This window comes from Cervus canadensis, chromosome 8 (genome assembly GCF_019320065.1).
Source record: "Cervus canadensis isolate Bull #8, Minnesota chromosome 8, ASM1932006v1, whole genome shotgun sequence".
NCBI classification, from domain to species: domain Eukaryota; kingdom Metazoa; phylum Chordata; class Mammalia; order Artiodactyla; family Cervidae; genus Cervus; species Cervus canadensis.
Window position 1 is genome coordinate 64,863,548 of NC_057393.1, and position 15,726 is coordinate 64,879,273.

At 35.9% G+C, this 15,726-nt stretch overlaps 1 protein-coding gene and 1 non-coding gene across 3 annotated transcripts in view; one reads left to right on the forward strand and one right to left on the reverse strand.

Moving 5' to 3' along the window:
- MCU (mitochondrial calcium uniporter) overlaps positions 1–15,726 on the reverse strand; it is a 209,170-nt gene that overhangs the window by 162,413 nt on the left and 31,031 nt on the right. The window lies entirely within an intron of this gene.
- Positions 2,176–2,311, forward strand: LOC122446931. The gene has a single exon (XR_006271073.1). It is a non-coding gene; the product is annotated as a small nucleolar RNA SNORA48 (small nucleolar RNA).

Genomic DNA, 15,726 nt, shown 5'->3' on the forward strand with positions numbered 1-15,726 from the left:
GTTAAAAGTGCATCCATAAAATAAGGTACCCAGAAATGAACATAATACTCTGGAACAATCATACTCCTTATTCTGGACTTTGCTTCTATTAACAGAGCTCAAATCACACTATGGAGTCACACTGAACATTCTGTTTAATGAAACCCCCTTGGGTATTTTTCATGTTATCTGCTGTTAAACCACATCACATCTAGCTAAAATAACACTTATTTTTGGAATCATATGTGAATTTTACACTTACTGATGTTTAATGCATCTTGATCATTTAGTCTATCCTTTCAGTCTAATTATTTTCAATCTCTGTTTTGAAAAACAATACATTTTCTATACAACTTATTGCCAGCTATATGGATTTGCAAGCAAGTCATCAATTGTTCATCCATGTTATTAATAAAAATGCTGAAGACTAAAATACTATTCAGCTATAAAAAAAGGACTAAAATCCTGATTCATGCTACAACATGAATGGACATGGACCCTGAGAACATTATGCTTAATGAAATAAGCCAGACACAGAAAGAAAAACATTGTGTGTTATACTTATATGAGGTACCTAGAATGGGCAAATTCATACAGACAGAAAGAAAAGTAGTTTACTAGGGGCTTAGGGGAAGGGAAAATTATCATTTAATTGGTAGAGTATTTGGAGGGATGATGAAAAAGTTTTAGGTATAGTGATAATGTATTTAATGTTTCTGAATTGTACACTTAGTGATTAAAATAAATACTATATTATATATATTTTACCAGATAAAGAAAAAAAGCAATGAACCACTGATAAGCGCTGAGTGGGGGAAAAAAGCCCATTTCAAAAGGTTACATACTGCATGAGTCCACTTATATAACATTCCTGAAATGACCAACCTAGAGAAAAGGATTACGGAATAGTTTTTGCCAGGTGTTAGGGAATAGGGAGAGAAAGATGGGTAGGATTTTAAAAGGAGAGAAAGGATCCTTATGGTGATGGAATTGTTTTGTATCTTGACTGTAATGGTGGATACAGAAGCCTACACATGTAATAAAATTCCATAGAACTAATGCACACACACACAGATGAGTAAAACTAAAGTAGAAAATCTAATAAAATCTTAGGACTGTATTGATATTACCATCCTGGCTGGGACACAGTACTACAGTTTTTGCAAAATGTTATCATTAGGGGGAACTGGCGAAACAGCAAGCTGGCTCTCACTGCAATATTTCTTATAATTGCATGTGAACCTATCATTACCTCAAAATTAAAAGTTTAATTTGAAAAAATAAGTAAATTTTAAAATGCTGAACAGAAGATGACAAGGCAAAGTGTCTGCCTCTACAGCCATGTTCCCGCTGTCTGCTGTTATCATGGTCAGTACCACTAGACCATCCCACCATTAGAGGTAAGCATTTATAATTTTTTAAAGTCATTTTTTAATCATCTATTCTAGAATCCTGCCTGTGTCACTAATTTCTCTTTGGTCTGCAAATCTACTTTCTTCTCTTTTTCAGAAGACCCATCTTCAATTTTCCAGTATTTCTCTCATTTTCTAAGATTTCTGAAAGACCACAGATAATTTCATGTGCAAGTTCTGACTACCATGTATGTAGCTATTTCTCCCCCCACCCCGGGATAACGTTATGCTCTCCTTATACGATCTTCACTATTCCCAGATGGGCTCTCCTTTATTCGTGTCATTTTCATCCTTCAAGTCAAAAGAGGTTCTTTATCTGAAATGTAAGTAAGAGATAAGAAATTGTGTTTTCACTGTCATTTGTTTAACATTATTAAATATAAATAGCAATTTTATTCTTACTTTTTCCTATTATTCCACAGTTTAAAAAATGTTTTTGTTGTTTTCATTTCTTTAGAAGTATCCTCTTATTTGAGCTCATTCTGTAATACTCTAAAGTCACTCTTGATTGTATATGCTCCCCACCGGTCTTTTGTAAAGGTCTGTTTTAAACTGAGTCAAGCAAGAAATTTTTACCTTGTAGTATGCATGAATCTTTATAAAGAATCCTCTCCTAATCCTCTTAAAATTTCCAACTAGCATTGCTACTACTTAGTTTTGAGAGATTTTTCTTTCCTTCTACCATATTCCCATTTTTAAGCCTCTGTTCACAGATTCCTATTTTTGAGTTTTGTAAATGTAACTTTCAAAATAATTTTCCAAGTTTTCTTCAACAAGCATATTTTACCATTATATTAAAAAGTTAATTTTTTTGGTTGGTGGTGCCTGTCTCATATCAGTGAGGGACAAAACAACTCCTTGTTTATCCCAGCTTGGCTTTTGCTCTGTGCCCATGCCTGGTTCATGCCCTGGACACATGGAAGAAAAAAAAAAAAGTTAATTTTTTTAATTAATTAATTTTAATTGGAGGTTAATTACTTTATAATATTGTGCTCGTTTTCTGCCATAAATTGACATGAATCAGCCACAGGTGGACATGTGTCCCCCGAACCCCCTCCCACCTCCCTCACGATCCCATCCCTCTGGATTGTCCCAGTGCACCAGCTCTGAAGTGCCCTGTTTTACGCATTGAACTTGGATTGGTCATCTATTTCACATACGGTAATGATATACATGTTTCAACACTATTCTCTCAAATCCCACCCTCGCCTTCTCCCATAGAGTCCAAAAGTCTGTTCTTTTATATCTGTGTCTCTTTTCCTGTCTTGCATATAAGGTCATCATTACCATCTTTCTAAATTCCATATACATGCGTTAATATACTGTATTGATGTTTTTCTTTCTGACTTCACTCTGTATAATAGGCTCCAGTTTCATCCACCTCATTAGAACTGACTCAAATGCGTTCTTTTTAATAGCTGAGTAATATTCCATTGTGTATATGTACCACAGCTTTCTTATCCATTCGTCTGCTAATGGACATCTAGGTTGCTTCTATGTCCTAACTGTTGTAAACAGTGCTGCAATGAACACTGGGGTACACATTTCTCTTTCAGTTCTGGTTTCCTCAGTGTATATGCCCAGCAGTGGGATTGCTGGGTCATATGGCAGTTCTATTTCCAGTTTTTTAAGAAATCTCCACACTGTTCTCCATAGTGGTTGTACTAGTTTGCATTCCCACCAACAGTGTAATAGGGTTCCCTTTTCTCCACACCCTCTCCAGCATTTATTATTTGTAGACTTTTTGATGGCAGCCATTCTGACTGGCATGAAATGGTACCTCATTGTGGTTTTGATTTGCATTTCTCTGATAATGAGTGATGGTGAGCATCTAAAAAGTTAATTTTTAAAAGATAAATGTACACCCAGATTTGCTTTGTCTACCTTCTGTGAAATTAAATTATCAGAAAGTCTTGTCAAGATTTCGTTAAATAAGACTAAGACTATCTAAATCGAAACATAAAATATAGCAGGTACCATCAATTGAGCACTAGCTTATATACTTGTACATTTGTCACCTCACTTTATCTTACAACAATCTTACCAGGTAGACTTTATCCATCACATTTTATAGATGAGAAGACCAGTGTTTAGAGAGATTAATGTGGCTTGTCCAAAGTCAACCAAGGAGAAAATGGTAGATTTCTGAAACCCAGTCTGGCACCAAAGTCTGTGTAAGCTCTCCCCACCTTTCTCTCAGCAGTCCTTACAAATATTCTATTTGTTTATTTTTTCTCTTTTAATATTAATCAGGCATAAGAGCTCTTACTGAAAGATTACACTCATTAAACTCAGAGGAAAAAAATGCAGAGGAAAAAAAATCAAAAGAGCCGTTTTGTTCTCATGGATGCTCTCTCCTTTAATTTAATCAAGCTAAGAATATACTTAATAAGCCTCCATTTGCCACTACAAAAGATGACACATATGATAGCTATGTAAATCATGCTAATGGTCCAGTTAAACCAGTTATGAATTCTTTGAATACCCAAATTCCTTTTGGGGGAGAGTTAAAAAACTAAATATAAAATCTTCATGTTACATACAAAATCTTGCAATACCAGGTACAAGTTATTCTTGATGAGTGAATGTGCTGGAGGAGTATGCCAGAAACCCAGCAGCATTTGTTTGACACATGTAGCAGCAGTCAGGACTTCCTTGCTCAATGAGATTCCCAAAGGAATTAATTGGATTTAATTCAGTTCACCAGATCCTATCACATTTTATCAAAATTAATAATGCTTTTATAAATTCTTCCATTCATCTATCTGTACATCAACAATCTCCATTTCACTTTTTAAAAAACATGACTTACTCTTTTTATGACCAATGCTTTAAAAAACTGAAAGATACTGAAAAGGACACATGACTGCCTTCTTTGAAAAAAGATTCTCTGAGTTGTCAGTTTGAAAAATGAATGGATGATAGATTCATAATGAAGTAAAGTTTTTAAAATGCATCCCTACTCTTAAAACTCAACAAAAGACAGACAAATAACCCAAAGTAAAACTGTGCTAAGGACTGAATAGGCATTTCTCCAAAGAAGATATACAAATAGTTAAGCACATGAAGGTATATTCACCATTAGTTATTAGGGAAATGCAGATCAAAACCACAAAGAGATACCACTTCACACCCACTAGCACAGTTAAAATAAAAAAGACAATAATGAGTGCCAGTAAAGATGCAGAGAAACTAGAGCATTCATAAGCTACTGATGGGATTGTATAAATGGTGCAGCCTCTTTAGAAAACAGTTTGGCAGTTCCTCAAAAAGTTAAACATAAAATTATCCTATGACCCTGCAATTTTACCACTAGATATATACTGAAGGGAAATGAAAACATACATCCACAAAAAACCTGTATGAGAGTGGTCATAGCAGCATTATTCATATTAGTAAAAAATGGAAACAACCCAAATATCATTCAACTAATGAATGGATAAATATGTTTTTATATATAAATTTACCCACACAATGAAACACTATGAATTATAATATGCAATAAAAAGTACTAAAGTATGCTTTAACATGGATGAATTTTAAAAACATTGTGTTGGGGCTCCCTTGGTAGTTCAGTGGTAAGGAATTCACCTGCCAACGCAGGAGACATGAGTTTGATCCCGAGCCTGGGAAGACCCATATGCCCTGGAGTAAGCAAGCCCGTGAGCCACAACTACTGAGCCTGTGCTCCAGAGCCTGGAGCTGCAACTACTGAGCCCACATGCCACGACTACTGAAGCCGGAGTGCCCCAGAGCCCATGCCCAACAGGAGAAGCCGCCACAAACAGAAGCCCTCGAACTGCCACTAGAGGAGGCCCTGCTTGCTGTAACTAGAGAAAAGCCTGCACCACAATGAAGACTCAGCATAGCCAACAATTAATTAATTTTTTAAAAAACGGTGTTAAGTGAAAGAAATCAGTTACAAAAGCCCATGCATTGTATGACTTCATTTAAGGGAAATGTTCAAATTAGGAAAATCCATAGAAATAATAAAGTAAATTAGTGATTACCAGGGGATGGATATAGAAGGGAATGGTGAGTGACTGCAAATGAGTACAGGATTTCTTTCTGTGGTGATGAACATGTTCTGGATTGAATAGTGCAGAACTCTGAATATGCTTAAAACCATGGAGCTGTATACTTTAAAAGGGTGAATGCTATGGTATGTAAATTATATCTCAATAAAGCTGTTTTTTTAAAAACAGATTCCTATCACTTGACACTGAAGTTGAAGACAGCCATGGCCTTCCAACATCCATTCCACTGGTGCTCACTGACAAGATTACCTAGAATAAAAGACTTCAAGTCTGAATGAGGTAGTAATTTTTATTTTCTCACAGGTTTGTTCTCTGCAAATCTTTAATTATTAACATTTTGGGCCATTTAAAAATGATTTTTTTTTCCCTTTGAAAAACTCTGAGGAAAAATAAGTATAACCAAACATACCAGTAAGAGAAAATCAGAGCTGTTTTTTGAGCTCAGAAAAAAACGTCTTTAGACATTGCCAAGTATCATCCCTGGTTGAAAACCACTGTTTTAACTATACCTTTTTCATCTTTTTTTAAAAAATGCATTCTTCTAATGGTCATTTCTAAAAATATCTGCTGGTCACATCCTGTAGGTGCATATGTTTCTGAGTACGACGTCCTTATCTTAAACATGCAGAAGGCTTTAGCACAGTTTCAATATGAGCTGATAGAATCTCTTTTCCTTGTATGTCTATCCCTAGGGGATTTCTCCAGTACTACTTTTGTGAGCTCACACAAGATAATGCATGTGGAAGTGCATTGTGGGCAATGATAACTGAGGTAATGGCTGATGCCTCAATCGGGGGCTTCCCAGGCAGCTCACTGGTAAAGAATCCACCTGCCAATGCACGAGAGGCGGGTTCCATCCCTGAGTTGGGAAGACCCCCTGGAGAAGGAAATGGTAACCCACTGCAGTATTCTTGCCTGGGAAATCCCATGGACACAAGAGTCTGGCAGACTACAGTCCATGGGGTCACAAAGAGTCAAACACAACTGAGCTACTGAGCATGCACACACACTAAATACTAAATATTTCACCTTTTCCCCATTGTGCAGTAGTAGAACAGTTTCTGAATTTGACCCTTGTCTCACTTGTGAGCTTTGATTAGCCTAAGCTAGTAGTTTCGAAACTTCCAGACATGACCTATCAAACTGTCATAAAGTCAGTTTAGTAGATAGACAACAAACTTACACAAGTGTAATACAAAAAGAAACAGTGCATTGTGTGTAGTAAAGCTAAATATTATTTCACAGAATGATTGTTAACTTGTCTGTGTATATGTGCATGTACTGAATCTTGATATAAAATATATTTCTTATTGTGGCTTGTAGTTGATTTCTCTTTAAAAAGTAGTCTAAAAAGCAATTTTCTCTCACTTCATTATATAACGCAATTCATTAACAGGAAAGATCTATCAGTGTTATCTGGGGTTGGGGACTTCTGCTATTCTGAAGCAGTTACTAGAGCTAATGCATTATCAGTATAAAGCACCATTCTCGTACATCAAGGTAAGAGGAATAAAGAAGTCATTTCTTTCAAGGCCCACTATGTTGTGGCACTGGAATGAAAACAGGTTTAATCCCAATACTCACTGGCACATAGTCTTTCTAGTATTTATCTTTGCTAAAAACATCATGCTATTCTCCTCCTAAACAGTATATAAATAATTTTAGTCACTCTATGATATCCAACAGCTCATGGGGTTTAGCAACACAGAAATATTTTTCTTTTCTCCACATCTATAATTACATCCCTACTCTCAACAGGACATCTCAGGGGAAGAAAAGGGAAGTAACATGAGCATCTTCAAACTTCCATCAAAACAAAACCAAACAAGACCATCTTTTGTAATTTCACACTATACTCCCTCTCACTCAACACACTCCGGCAATATCAGCAATCCTTGTTCCTCAAGTTGGCTAAGCTCATCCACCATCTTCTGACCCAACCCCTCATCCTGATCCCAGACCACTGCCTTTTCACTGTTCCCTCTGAAATATTCTTCACCTTATCATTACATGGATTTCTTATCATTAGGTCTCAGCTTAAGTACCTTGACCCTAGAAAGGCCTTCACTTTCAAATCTAAATTAACCCTGCAACTACTCTCCACCATGTCAGAGTCCCCATGGTTTTTAACTACCCAACACCTTTAAACAGCCTTCAGTGTTTAGAGAATTCCTCAAAAATCCTGCCTATCCAAGTCAGAAGTCAGAAATTAACTTTCTCAGCCTTTCCTGCAAATATGAAGCAGGTTTGTGACCTACCTAGTATTTAGAATAGTGCTGCAGATACAAGAGGTATTCAATTAAAAAGAAAGAAAAAAAAAATCTCTTTGCTGCTACATAAATGCATAGTACTTGGGAACCAGTTTGAAGAAATTCAAAATATCAGTGCTGTAGGTTTTAAGAGCTAAAAAGGATCAATGTGGATTGGAGAGGTCAGAGGCTTCATAAAGGAGATGGCACTTGAGTACTGAAAAGATGGGCTGTAATCCATCTATCTATAGGATACAGAAGGGGAGATATATGACTTCTAAAGGATGCAAACTAATGAACAGCACTGGGAATGTGTGGCAAACACAAAATACAGAATTAAGGAGACATGTGTTGAGCTGGGTGGAAAATATCTTAGGTATGCAAGACATGCGATATTATGAATGGCTCTGAATGCCAGGCTTGGGGAATGGTGTATTTGATGTTCAAGAACACTAATCCTCAATGAGCATTTTCATCTATTCTTTATTCTAGATGTTATCTGCTATGTAAACCTACAACAGCTACCCACACATTCTCTACAGCACTACTTCTCTGAACATTGGTGCTCTATATTTATGTGTTCAAGCTGAGAGACTACCAGAGAAAGAGATTCTTTAATTAATCCTCCTGTTACCAAGCAAATACCCAATTTAAAGACAAAAAATCTATTACCAAAATGGCCTTTATTTCCCAACCTCATCCCCAAAGTCAGATTCTAAAATTTGTCACAATTCCCTTTATTCTCTGACGTATGTACTAGGTACATGAATTGAAGGATTTTTTGGCTGCTGTTTGTTTGGCTGCACCACGTAGCATTCGGGATCTTCGCTCCTAGCCTGGGATCAAACCTACACCCTGTGTAATGGACACAGGGAGTCTTAACCACTGGACTGCCAGGGAGGTCCCTGAACTAGGGCTTCAAGCAGAAAATTTTGTTTTATTTTGTATTAAAGTAACATAGTCACCCAGAACACAGAAAGAAAAGCAATTTTATAAAGATAACTCTTCAAATAGTCTTATTAAGAATCCAGCAAATCCTGTAACTAACAACTATTAAAAAGCTACATAATTATATTTTATGGTCTTCCATGAATCAGAGGGACCTTAGAAGACTCTCTCATGTTGTTGGTTTTGGAAAACAATCTGACAGTAATCATCAAATATTACTAAATATAGGGCTTCCCTAGTGGTCCAGTGGTAGAGTCTGCCTTGCAATGCAGGAGCCACCAGTCTGATCCCTGGTCCAGGAAGATCCCACATGCCTCGAGGCAACTAAGTCCATGTGCCACGACTGAAGCCCACATGTGTCTACAGTGTATGCTCCACAACAAAAGTCACTGCAACAAGAAGTCCACATGTTGCAACTAGAGTAGCCCCTGCTTGCCACAACTAGAGAAATACCCGTGCACGGCAATGAAGATCCAAAGCAGCCAAAAATAAAATAAATAAAAATTTTAAAATATTACTAAATATACATATATATGTATACACCATGTGAATCACTCCTGATTCTTTATCTCATAGAATAAATGTGCTACAAAAGATTACTATCAATACAATGTTCTCATCAACAAAAATGGGGATCAAAGTAAATGCTCATCAACAAAGAATTAACTGAATAAACAACGGTACCAGCTGCACCAGGGAATAATCTCATATATAATGCCATATTTTATATAACCATTAAATGAATGACTTAAAGCCATACTAGTTGACTTAAAAGAAGTTTTATTAATTATTACTGAGTGAGAAAAACAAGATGCAGAAAAGAAGGTATAATATGATCTAATTTTATAAAACAAAGTAAAATAAAAAACACTGCATATATGCACATAGAAGTGTGGGTTATATTGATACCTAGGAAGGCATAAGATGATGATTCAAGTACGGAGACAAATAAGGAAGGATTAAATACTAAAGGCTACCTTGGAGCACAATGGTACAAAAGAAAGAAAAGAAATTAGGCAAGAAAGGAGGAAAGAAATAAACTCACAATTATATAAAAACACAGACAGTTGTTTAGTTGCTAAGCTGTGGTCGACTCTTTGTGACTCCACGGACTGCAATACTCCAGACTTCCCTGACCTTCACTGTCTCTCAGAATTTGCTCAAACTCATGTTCATTGAGTTGGTGATGCCCTCCAATCATCTCATCCTCTGTGCACCCTTCCTCTCCCACCCTCAATCTTTCCCAACATCAAGGTCTTTTCCAATGAGTCGGGTCTTCACATCAGGTGGCCGAAGTATTTAAGAGTCATCATCAGTTCTTCTAATGAATATTCAGAGTTGATTTCCTTTAGGGTTGACTGGTTTTATCTCCTTGCAGTTCAATGGGCTTTCAAGAGTCTTCTCCAGCACCACAATTCAAAAGCATCAAGTCTTTGGTGCTCAGCCATCTTTATGGTCCAACTCTCACATCCATAAATGACTACTGGAAAAACCATAGCTTTGACTATAAGGATTTTGGTCAAAAAGTGTTGTCTCTGCTTTTTAATATGCAATCTAGGGTTGTCACAGCTTTCCTTCCAAGGAGCCTTTTAATTTCACGGCTGCAGTCACTGTCCACAGTGATTTTGGAGCCCATGAAAATAAACTCTATCACTCTTTCCATTTTTTCCCCATCTATTTGCCATGAAGTGATGGGACTGGATGCTATGATCTTAGTTTTTTGAATGTTGAGTGTTAAGCCAGTTTTTTACTTTCATCTTTCACCCTCATCAAGAGGCTCTTTAGTTTCTCTTCTCTTTCTACCATTAGAGTGGTATCATCTGCATATCTGAGGTTATTGGTATTTCTCCCAGCAATCCTGATTCCAGCTTATGATTCATCCAGCCTGGCATTTCATATCATATACTCTGCATATAAGTTAAATAAGCAGGATGATACTATGCAGCCCTGATGTACTTCTTTTCCAATTTGGAACCAGTCAGTTATTCCATGTCCAGTTCTAACTGTTGCTTCTTGACCTGCATACATGTTTCTCACAAGACAGGTAAGGTGGTCTGGTATTCCCATCTCTTTAAGAATTTTCCACAGTTTGTTGTGATGTGGAAACTTAAAAGAAGGGTTTTTAGAAACCAACTAATCTAACCTTCCTAATCATCCAAAGATTCATTTATTCAATACCAATTGCCTACTTTGTGCATTCAACAGGGACAAGGGTTGGTGTCTCCTTTCTAATAATAGATCTAGTAACAAAGAATTCATCTAGTCCCAAAGATGCCCAGTGTATATTAAAGCTGATATCATCAAAGAAAATGTCTTCCATGTGTTTAGCTGAAATTTGCCTCTCCATAAGGAGAAGGAATTAATCTAACTTCCATGCTCATAATTGTCTTCACATATTTTCAGGGCTGATATTTTATTCACTCAGCAACTACAGATAGCTCTCCGACTTCATACACAATACAGCCCTTAAAATTTGCCTAAAAGTTGAATGTATAGACTCAGACCTAAGGGCTTTAAATATTAACAAAAAAACAACAAACTGGAAAAAAAAAAAGTGCAACTCAGATTACAAAGAGTTAGGTTTCCTAATATATAAAAAGCTCCTATTAAATCACAAAGAAAAAGACCAATATCTTTATAAGAGTTAAGAAAAGGAGATCTGGTGCACAGAAGAAAAAAAAAAAAAGGATAAAAACAGTTCTTTAAAAAGATGTTCAACTTCACTCACTGAATACAAATTAAACATGCATTGAGTACCATTTACTCACCACAATTTGGTGTTACTATTGAAAGGTGGTAACACTGTTTGATGGCAAAGATGTAAGCAGACAGTAATTCTTGTACCTTCTGCTTTTAGGAACACATTTTACAAACTCATACAGGAGCAATGATAAATGCACAAAGTCATTTACTATAGCAATGCAATTATTTTGAATGTGGTACCAGAGAAGACTTTTGAGAGTCCCTTGGACAGCAAGGAGACCAAACCAGTCAATCCTAAAGGAAATCAACCCTGAATATTCATTGCAAGAACTGATTCTGAAGCTCCAATGCTTTGGCCACCTGATTCAGAGAGCCAACTTTTTTTTTTTTTTTTTGAGAGCCAACTTATTGAAAAAGACCCTGATGCTGGAAAAGATTGAGGACAGAAGGAGAAGGGGGCGACAGAAGATGAGATGGCTGGATGGCATCAGTGACTCAACGGGCAAGAGTTTGAGTAAACTCCAGGAGATAGTGAAGGACTGGGAAGACTGCCATGATCCTGTCCATGGGGTTACAAGGAATCAGAGACAATTCAGCGAATAAACAACAATGCAAATAAGAGCAAAAAAAAAAAAAAAACTCTAAACAAATATGTAACAGAGGGAATTAACATTTTTCAGTAAAAGTACACACCTATATGAAAGAGTTTCATGCTATAAAAATATCAGATAGCAATTCTTTTTTATCTTTTTAAACTTCTTCTTTTGTCTTGGGGTATAGCTGATTAACAATGTTGTGATGGTTTCAGGTGAACAGTGAGGAGATTCAGCCACACATATACAAGTATCCATTCTCCCCCAAGCTCCCCTCCCATCCAGGCTGCCATCTAACGTTTGAGCAGAGTTCCATGTGCTCCAGACAGCAATTCCAAAAGAAGAGTTTATAGGACAATTGCCTCTTAATATTCTTTTTTTTTTTTTAATATAGCTGATTTACAACAATTGTGTCAGTTTCAAACGTACAGGAGAATGACTTTTTGTGGTTTTATTCCATTATAGGTTATTACAAGATATTGAGTATAATTCCCTGTGCAATACAATAAATCCTCATTGCTTATCTATTTTATGTATAGTAGTTGTTGTGGAGCATATGTCTGTTAATCTCATACTCCTAACTTGTCCTTTCCTGCCCCTCCCATTTGTTAACCATAAATTTGTTTTCTGTCTGTGGGTCTATTTGTGTTTTGTAAATAAATTCCTTTGCATCATATTTTTAGATTTCTCATCTAAATGGTATCATATGATATTTGTCTTTCTGTCTGATTTACTTCCTCAGCATGATAATCTCTAGGCCCATCTATGTTGCTGCAAATGGCATTATTTCATTCTTTCTATGGTAGAGTAATATTCCATCCTGTGTGTGTATCGTATCTTAAACATTCGAGTGTCAACAGACACTTAAGTTGTTTCTGTGTCTTGGCTACTGTAAACAATGCTGCTATGAACATTGGGATACACATACCCTTTAAAGAGTTTTCATTTCTTCCAGATATATACCGAGAAGTGGAATTACTGGATCATATGGTAGTTCTAGTTTCAGTTTAAGGTGCCTCCCTACTGTTTTTCACAGTGGCCGCACCAGTTTACATTTCTACCAACAGTGTTATGAGGGTTCCCCTTTCTCCACATCTCCAACATTTATTATCTGTAGCCTTTTTGACAATAGCCATCCTGACCAGTGTGAGGAGATACCACATTGTAGTTTTGGTTCACATTTTTCTAATGTTGCATTTCTTGAATTAGCACTGTTGAGCATCTTTTCATGTTGGCCATCTGTATGTCTTCTTTGGGAAATATCTATTCTGGGCTTGTCTTTCCATTTGTCTCTTGATGTTGAGTTGTACAAGTTGTCTGTATATTTTGGATATTAATCTCTTGCTGGTTGCATCATTTGCAAACATCTTCTCCCATTCCATAGGTCGTCTTTCCCTTTTGTCAATGGTCTCCTTTGCTGTGCAAAAGCTTTTAAATTTAATTAGGTTCCATTTGTTTATTTTTGCTTTTATTTCTTTTACCTTGGAGCCTGATCTAAGAAAACACTGCCATGATTTATGTTTTGCCTAAGTTCTCTTCTAAGACTTTTATGATGTCACGTCTTACATTTAGGTCTTTAAACGACTTTCAGTTTATTTTTATATATGGTGTGAGGGAATGTTCTTATTTCATTGTTTTACATGTAATCGTCCAGCTTTCCCAGCATCACTTGTTGACGACACTGTCTTTTCCTCCATCGTATACTCTTGCCTCCTTTGTGTCATGGATTAACTGACCATAGGTTTATTTCTGGAATGTCTATTCTATTCCATTGATCAATAGGCCTACCTTTGTGCCTGTTTTTTGCATCAACATCAATTGTTTTGATTATTGTAGCTTTGTAGTATAGTCTGAAGTCTGCAAGGGTATTTAGGTTCTTCAGTTCTGGGTCTTTTGTAGTTCCAGATAAATTTCAGGATTATTTGTTTTAGTTCTGTGAAAAATGTCATGGGAAATTTGATAGGGACTGCATTAAAACTGTAGATTGCTTTGGATAGTAAGGCCATTTTAACAGCATTTAAATTAATAATTTAATTAATTATTCTAATCCAAGAGCACTGGATATCTTTCCATTTCTTTGAATCATCTTCAATTTCCTTTATCAGTGTTTTATAGTTTTCAGTATATAGGTCTTTCACCTTCTTGGTTAAGTTTATTACTAAGTTTTTTGTTTTGTTTTTTGGCTGTGCTGGGTCTTCACTGTTATCCGTGGGCTTTCTTTCTCTAGTTGTGAGTTGCATGTGGAATCTTCCTGGACCAGGGATTGAACCCATGTCCCCTACACTGGACCACCAGGGAAATCCCTAAGTATTTTTCTTTTTAATGCAATTTTAAATGGGATTGTTTTTTCACATTCTCTTTCTGAAATTTCATTATTAGTATATAGAAATGCAGGTGATTTCTTTATATTAATCTTGTATCCTGCTACCATGCTGAAATCATTTATTTATTCTAATAGTTTTTGTGTAGAGACTTTAGGGTTCTCTATATTGAGTGTCATGTCATCTGCAAATAGTGACAGCTTTACCTCTTCTCTCTCAATTTGGATACATTTTCTTTCTTCTTCCTGTCTAACTATTGAGGCTAGGACTTCCAATACTATGTTAAATAGAAGCAGTGAGAGTGGGCATCCTTGTTTTGCTTCTGAAATTAGTGGGAAGGCTTTCAGCTTTCTACCATTGAGCATGATAAATTGCTTGTGGGTTTTTCAAAAACGGCCTTTATTGTGTTGAGATATAGTCTCTCTCTACCCACTTTGAGTTTACTTCTTAATATTCTTCATTACCAAATCTACAGACAGAAGAATGAGCTTTCGAATAGCCATAGAAAATCCTAACAGTCTTCACTAAAATAGTAAAAGGTTTTTAGAAGACAGCATCTCAAACAGATGTACTTTTAAAGATGCTTTAAATAACTTTATTGTAATTTGTGCCTATTACTTTTGAGTGTATAAGAATGTGATCAGGGCAGTAACCAATTCTATTTACACAGTAACACACAACAGAAGGATCCTCTCAGGGAGTTTCTGTTGTTATTTTCAATTTTTCCTTAAAACCTGTTTCAAGGGGAAAGAATGTTTATTCTTCAAAATTCTCAAATACGCCACCAACAAAATCTATTTTGAAAATTATATCATAAACACAAGCAATGATATGGCCACTCTTTGGAGTATTATGCTGTCATTAAATGTTCATGACACATTTGTTAAATATTTGGCAAAATGCCAAAGGAAGCAAAATATAGTTATATAATTTTGTGTTGTATATAAAGATCAATGATTCTTTTATCAGAGGAAAGACGAACTCCATAAAAAATGTCTGGAAGGGAACACATAAAAATGTTAACAGTGGTTGTCTGTCAGTAGTATTTTCTTCTTCCTTCCATTTTTCTGTGTATCTAAGTTTTTCTATGATAATATTTATTACCTTTATAATAGAAGCAAGCTTTTTAAAAGATAATAATTCTGACTGTGTTAGAAAAAATACGAATCACAGCATCAGACATGTGAACAGAAAACTAAGTTTATCTCTGTTCTCTGACAAATTTAGTAATCATTAAAAATGCTGTTATAAAAAATCTGTACCTTCACTGCAATTTTGCTCTGAATCTTAAACTGCTCTAAAAAGTCTTAATTAAAAAAAAAAAAAACTCCAGAGGATAAACATTTTCTGAAACCAAAAGTGACACAAGAAAGGAAGTTAAACTTTTATAAAAGAAAAAGGGCTTTTCGTTCGATATTCAAGTCTGTAGGAGAAAAATATTGTAAATTTTAGTTAGTGTCACTCAATAAAATAATATATACACT